The sequence below is a fragment of the Myripristis murdjan genome, chromosome 2 (genome assembly GCF_902150065.1).
Source record: "Myripristis murdjan chromosome 2, fMyrMur1.1, whole genome shotgun sequence".
Classification (NCBI taxonomy): Eukaryota; Metazoa; Chordata; class Actinopteri; order Holocentriformes; family Holocentridae; genus Myripristis; species Myripristis murdjan.
Genome location: NC_043981.1, coordinates 882,608 through 890,789, shown reverse-complemented (window position 1 = coordinate 890,789; position 8,182 = coordinate 882,608).

The following is an 8,182-nucleotide window of genomic DNA, read 5'->3' as shown; positions in this document are numbered from 1 at the left end:
ATCACTCGTTGCAGAGTCTTCCTGTCCTGGGCCGTGCACATCCCATGCCAGTTTGTGATGTTTCCAGTCAGGATGCTTTCAATCGCTCCTTTGTAGAAGCTGACAAGAACTTGGCGTGGGAATTTTGCTTTCTTAAGTTTCCTTAAGAAATACAGCCGTTTCTGAGCTTTTTTAACCAGGGCAGAGATATGTGAAGTCCATGACAGGGTCTCTGTTATGTTGATTCCCAGGAACTTAAAACTGCTCACTTGCTCCACCTCAGCTCCATTGATGTAGACAGGGTTGTGTGTCTTTGCCTCTTTTTTTCGAAAATCAACTATCAGCTCTTTGTATGTTATATATACAGTACAGGCCAAAAGTTTGGACACACCTTCTCATTCAATGCGTTTTCTTTATTTTCATGACTATTTACATTGTAGATTCTCACTGAAGGAATCAAAACTATGAATGAACACATGTGGAGTTATGTACTTAACAAAAAAAGGTGAAATAACTGAAAACATGTTTTATATTCTAGTTTCTTCAAAATAGCCACCCTTTGCTCTGATTACTGCTTTGCACACTCTTGGCATGAGAAGGTGTGTCCAAACTTTTGGCCTGTACTGTATATATATATATATATATATATATATATATATGTGTGTGTGTGTGTGAGTGTGTGTGTGTGTGTGTATATATATATATACTGAGTAAAATCCCTGGGCCACACCACACACACACAAGAGGCAGAGGTGGAACTATGTGTAAACTAATTTATTGACAAGGTAGATTGGGCAAATAAAATATTAAAAATAAAAATATAGCACAGCTGCTGGCTTATGATAAAACAATAAAACGTGCTGGCGTAAGTGTCCAATTAAAACAGTCTTTCCTCTAAACAGTCTTTATGAGTAATATACTCAGTCCATTCCGGCGGCGTCCCGGTATCAGTCCGACCGTGTGCATGGTGAGGCTCCGTCGGGGCGCGCATTGAAGCCGCCTGGGCGCGCTCTCCTAACAGCCCAAACTTTTGGTAAAGCGGATAGTGGGTGGTCAGGACCACCCGTTATCCGCTATCCCTAAAGTGTGTGCGCAAGATAGCAATTTTAGGGATAGCGCATGAAACACGCCCACGGACGCACCTCCAGGTGCAAATGACGGAGTCGGCATAAGGGATAGCGGGTAGCGTGGGCACAAGATACCGTTTAGGGATAGCGGAAGCTCCTAAATCCGCAATTCACGGGTAGCGGATAGTGGCAGCGGGTAGCGGATGGCACAAGATAGGGCCCTTAGTCTGCAAGGGAAAACAAGACTAGGTCAAAACCTATTATATGGCTGGATTGCAACTACATTTACTACATTTAGAAGGCTGCTGTTTTCATCTCAGTTCCAGAAACAGTGGCTGGACTGGACAGCAGTTTTCAGACCTTGATTATTAATACAATTAAATAGCTTAAACCTAAAGCTGCTGAGGGGCTGCATAGACAGGCTAATAATTGACACACTTGCTGTGGCACCACTTAGTACTGTCTGGTGAAATACTAAGCTAATTTTTGTATCTTAGTGAAACTGTAATCAGCAAACTGATTGATCAAAATTATAAATTAGTTTCTTTTAATAAATTAATCAGTCAACGATAATGTTAATTGTTAATATTTAACATTACACATTAACATTTTATGTCTGAATTGGAGAGGCGACATTTCTGTTATACAAATTTTTATATTAATCAATACATATCCTTTCAAGCAGTGGCCTGATTAGGAAACCTGAATCTGAAAATGAGAAATTAGCCTTTTGTAGTCCAGGCTTAAGCAGGTCATGCTGAATTTCCACTCAGATTTCCTGCATGCCTCTTAGATAGAGATGAGACCAACCCTGCGTTCCAAATCGCATACTTATTGGGACACACTACATACATCATCCCTGAGCTCCGCCCCTCTTGCTCACTTCCGCCGCCGTCCATAGCGCCACATTTGAATGTTGTTGTCAAAATGCTGGTGCTGTTTCATACTGCGCTGTCGTCTGTCATGTTTCTGATCTTCTGTCTTCCTACCACTTCTGCTGTCACTGAGCGAGTTTTGTGTGATATGTGCGTTTTGTTGTCATCCGTATGTGGGCGTGGCTTGTACACGCAACTCAGTCAGTGCGACGTAACGTCCGCTGCGCAAAGGATTGTGGGTCAGAATGGCCAGAGCAGCATGCTGAAATCCATACTGCAAAATCTGACCGGGTGTAGTAGAACATCCTGGTACTCTTAGCATACTGCATCTGACATACTATGTATTGGGACAAACTAAATCTTTTTTTTTTCCCTACTAAACAGTATGGTAGTATGAGTACTGGAACGCAGGGCAAGTTCACGGATTAGGAGTGAGCACCACACACTAGTAGTCTAGTCCATATAAGAATACCCCCACCCCACCACCAAAACCAGATATATGTCTGCTTCTCTATACTAAGCTTGTATATGTGCAGATTTTTCTCACCATTGCCTGTCAGTGTAATTGCGCCTACAGCATCCCATTTCATAACCTCATGTAATTCCTGCAAAAAAAGGGAAGGGCAAAATAGGGCCGGTATCGGTATCTGTGTGTCATTTGGATTCCTAGAAATTGAATGTATTGGTGCCCATGAATGTTTGAAATTCTCCATAGTATATGGTGCAGAATATTATCTCCATTGCTGTTTCCTGCTATAGAATGACAATGCAGCATTTGTGTTGGGTGCAATCACAACTACTGATGAGAAAGGGCCATTAACACAGCAATTAGCCCTCAGTATTGTTACGAATGAATTACAGCAGCAATCTACTGTGCTGGGAACAATAAATAATGAGTAATAAATGTCCTGTGAAAATTGATTGTCCTGTGAAAACTGAACTGAATCCACCAGTGGAACTATCACTGATGTCGTCCCACATAGAGCAATTAACTGCTACTTCGATGTTCCATGTATTATACCCTTGAAATTATAGTTATCAGTGGTCATGTAATACACAAACAGTGCAAGACACCTGGAATTCAAACAAAATACATGAAACATTTGTTTATGTATTTGAACAGTTGTTTATCAAAAAGATATACATGTTACTTTCAACTTATATTGAAGGTTAGCCTTAAATTATTGCCTTGTAGCCATTTCTTAAAAATATATGACTACTGTAGTGGAACAAGGAGACCAGTGGGGACTTTTGGCACATCTGATTATAACCTTGAACCCAATTTGATCTCCATCTGTATTTGGTACAAATAGGGAGATCATTCCAAATGATTCAAACAGCAGGTATATTACATGCTACATCAGATGGGGTAACAGGAGTTAAAATGTTTATACACTCCATCACCCAATTCTACTGCGTCCAGGTGTCAGTGTCAGGATATTTTTGCAATATTGTGCAATAGCTGGCTTCCAAATAATGACATTACTGGATAATTGGTGGTTATTAACACAAAAGGGGTGGAGCTAGGGGACAGGGTGAGGCTGACATTTCACATGGGGGGTTGGGTTAACTTCCAATTAATACACCAACCCAGCACACCTGGAGAGAGGCCGAGGAAACCACAGGAGAGCGCACCAGGCAGTGGTAATTGTTGGTGGCATGGAAGCTGCACCTTGACTCCACTACAATTTTAGTTCAGAAGAGGAGAGACTGTGTTATGGACTACACATCTACTCACACGTTTTGTTTTCATCTGTACCCGATAAAAGAAAATGCGACTTTTTGCTGTGGAAACAGGTTTTGCGAATAAACGATGACTGGACCGGATACCACGTCACACTTCTACGCTACAGTCTTATTATTAGTTATTGTTATTATTACTATTAGTCTCTTATTCTTTATTTAGGATGGTTCGGTACGAAGTTAGTGCTGCCAGAATAGTAAGCAGACTTCTCCAAGAGCCGACAAGTTCAGCAGGAATCTGTCCCTGATCAGCTGTTGAGTGTCAGCTGAGTGTTTGTTGTTGTTCAGTCGCCACACAGACGCTGTCTGATGACGTCATCTCACGGCGCCCTCTCCTCCCAATAATCACAAAACAAAACTAATGGAAACAGGCATAAATTCACATTTTCTTTTGCGCATTTTGACAAAATTCGCTCAAAAATTTCGATATAATTGGATGAAAACCCAGCTACTGTCACTGCTGCCAAGGCTTTGGAAGATTGCTGGAGGAAAAGTCTCCTCCCTGGTGGAAGGGTTTTACAAGAAATCAAACATGCATCTCATATGCTTTATAGGCAACCCTGCGAACACTTATTAGAAACATGATTCCTGTCATGAACTGATTACTGACAAGAGTGCCCACAGGGTTCATTGATGTTAGGAGCACTAATCAGACATTCATTGAGATCTATGAGACAAATAAAAGCCTCATTTACCCCTTATTAGTTCAAGTTTTGTTTTTTTGTTTGTTTTTTTGACATGAATGGCATGTATGTGTGAATTTTGATTACCAGCCCCATTTGACCCAGACCACCTCATATTTGTAAGACTGCTCATGCGCGCGAACACTCTAACACTAACATCCTGTAAGATTATTACTCCAATATAGTCAAATAGTCTGGATACCTTCATCTTTCTCTTTCAGTGTCCATGCAGGTATTATTACCACACCATGTGTGTGGTAATAATACCACGCACTGAATTACAGTACATTGCTGTATTTTCTTGATATTACAGTAAACTACTGGCAGCAGGGTTGCCAATAAATTACCATTTTGCTAGTTTGCTTACTGTAAACTTATTTACAGTTTATTACTGTTATAGTATCATGTACTAAAACACAGTATAGTGCTATATTTTGTTGAAATTACAGTATACTTGTGGCAGGGTCTACTGTATTGTTTGTTTGTTTGTTTGTTTTTTCAAATTAGCAACAGAATTTCACCATAATACTAAATACAGTGCTATGTAGTCATTTTTCTAAAAAGAGCATATTACTGGCACTATTGATGACAGACAATCACTATGAAGTATTCACTGTCTTTACTGTAACCTTGATTAGCAATTTCAATGTGATATGTGAAACATATAATGAATGACTTAGTTAACTAAAATGTAGCAGTGAAAAAAGATCTATTCAAAAGAAGAGACTTACAAAATATGACTAACGATATAACCCAAAATTTATTTAAAAAGGCAGCACCAACTGACATACTTCATTTTTTGATATAAAACATAGGGCTGTTGCGGTTAGGAAATTTCCCCTGCGGTGAGTCCGCATGGCTCAATAGTGCGGTATACGGTATTATTGCACCACCCCCTTTCATTAAAAAAAAAAAAAAAAAAAAAATTAATTTAGCAAATATGTTTAATTAGGCTACTTAATTGCTAAACTCATTGCAATAGTATATATAGTATAGTAATAGTAATAGATATATATAAATAAAGCGTATTATCATTATTATTATTATATATAGGCCTACATATAGTTATAAAAAGACATGACAATTTTATAACACTTAGTTTATTGAACATTGTTCCAAGGGCAGAGACAAAGACAGGCTACATGTTGTTTCTCCTTCAAATCGACTCAATAGACTTTTAAGGCTAAATCTTCAAGTGCAAATAACAGCATCTTGCTGAAATGAAAAACAAGTGCCCGATTTTTTAAACACAGGCTATACGAGGCACTTTCACATAGGCTATACACAAAAAAATCTCCATGTGCCTATAAAGAAATAACATATGATTTATACCTGGATCACGTCCTTGTTGTGCGTGAGGAAAACCAGGATATTCACCTTTTGAGGTTTAAAAGAGGATCGGAGTGGGGTTACAATATTTCCAGTGGCACTGAAAACTCTCTCCGATGGTGCACTCATTGCACAGATGCACATTTGCGGGCGACTTTGGAGAGGAGAGGAAATTGACCCTAGTTGTCGCGCCACCATGCGAGTGGGTCTGCATTGGAGTCGATGGGGTCCTCCTGGAGGTAGCGTGTGAGTTCAGTGTCGGCTCGAACTCTCTTGGGTATGGTTGCAGAGGTGGTTGTTTGTGGCTTCAGCAGGTCTCCAAGGGTTCTCTTTTTAGCCGCTGGTGGCGCTGCTGTTTGCGCCGAGCACTGCTGTTGTACAGCAGCTAACGCACTGGCACCACTTCCTTCGTCTTCCACATCTAATATCTCCTCAATCAGCGTGCACTTTGCCTCCTCCGTGTCATCATCAAAATTGTTGCCCCAGTATCTAGGGTCCAACAAACAGGCCTTTGCCAAAAGTTTTTGTAAGGCAGCGGGTCTGTACTTCTCCTCCAGAACACTGCACATCTTACTCTTGATGTCCGAGGTCAGAGTGGTGTCCTCATCCGATGGTTTTAAAACATCTTCAGTGAGGAGTTTCAGGATGGGTTTAATTGATGAAACGGTGACATAGGTCTCACCGGAGAGCAAATCCGTAAATTCAGCCGCTGGTTTTAATGCTGCATTCACTGACTCCAAAACTGCAATGTCCTGTCAGCAGGGAATGAGTTGTTGATGCCGCCGATCATCCACCAGAACTCTTTTTATGGCCGTGGTTTACTCCAAGACTCGGTCCACTATTCTCTGTTTGGAGCCCCATCTTGTTGGACAGTCCTGCATGGATAGTATTTTTTTCAAATGAATAGGCTATATTTTTAATGATTTTTCGTATCAGCGTATTTTTTTCTAAACAAAAAATATTTTTAACCATGTCAGAAAGCCAGCAACTTTTTTAACTTTTTAAAATTTTAAACTGCATCGATGTTAGGCCTGTAGTAATGAATTTTGGGCATATATTGCCTGCAAAAACCCTATCGGCTGCAAGAGTTTATTAACTGTTAACTAATAATTGTGTTATTAAGTGGGCTATGTGCAAACTGGGTTACAGTTCTTAATATAACTTCTGAAGGCTACTTTACCATTATGAGCCCAATCTCTCGCCAGATCTCTTCTCTTCAACCAGCTCTGGGAAAACGCACCCACTAAGGTTTGACACAAACCCATTGCTCAGGCTGTGCGATCTTTAACATTTGCCATTGCGTTTGTCATTGCTAGGTGTAAATTATGTCCAAAGCAGTTCAGCCACGTCCAGCTCATTTTTTTCACTGCTGCGACGATGTTTGCCTCGTTGTCCGTCGTTATGCACGCCAGCTTCTTCTCATCCAGTGACCACTCATCAAATGCGCTGCGGAGAGCCTCTGCGATGTTGTCAGATGTGTGATTCTCCGGCATAAACACCGTTTCGAGGCAGCGTGATTTTAGAGTCCAGTCTGGGGTCAGGTAATGTACAGTAAGACTCATGTAAGGTGTCATATTTATGGATAATATGATTTTTAAGATGGCAACAATTAAATCCATAAAAATGAGGAAAGAAGAGAAACAAACTTACATCTGCAAGAAGGATGAGCCCATTTGTGGTCTCATCATCTGCCACAGCAGCTGGACAACATAGAGTGCCACCTCAGTGTTCTCACCTTGGGAGAGGACAGCCTCGACATCATTATTGGTTGATTTGCTCCGGAGGTATTGCATGATCACTCTTCCACATTCTTCTATGGCAAGCTCCAGGAGACGTAACGCATTAAGGTCTGTGAGCAGCTCAAAATGAGCATAGATGCACCTCTAATTGAAGAGGTAGGGCCATTTCCCCTAAGAAAAACTCTGTACACTTCTCTACTACAACAGCTGGTGGGAAGAAGTTGCCAGCACTCAGAAAAGTTGATGCCTCTCTGCGAGAGTTGAGGAAAGGTTCTTAAAGTTATGCAGTTTCCTTGCACACTGTTTAAAATATGTATGCTTGCTCTCAAATCGTACTGTCCACAGACGAATGAGTGGCCCAAAGTGCAAAATAAGCTCTGGATAATGAGAGATATAATGATGCTTGGGCTTCATTGGGTGATCAGGAAAAACATGCTGTCTGAAATACAAATATTCATCAATAAGAACTCTCAAATAGTCTATTTGGCCAGTTGAAATGGCGTTGTAAAACTAGTTGCCATACTTCGTTATGATCTGGACTTCTTATTTTTTCTCCAGTTAAGACCGGCAACATTCTGAGCCGGTCTGAGCCATCCAGTTTTGAACAGCATGCCCACCAAGCTTGTCACTCTCTGGATTAACGTCATAGGGTTTATCGTTGGTATCATTCCCAAGATAATGGAACTGGTTTATTCGTTGATTCAACTCAAGGTAAGTAAACTGTTTGTCTACTCTGACAAGATACTTTATGTACAATTCCAGATCAG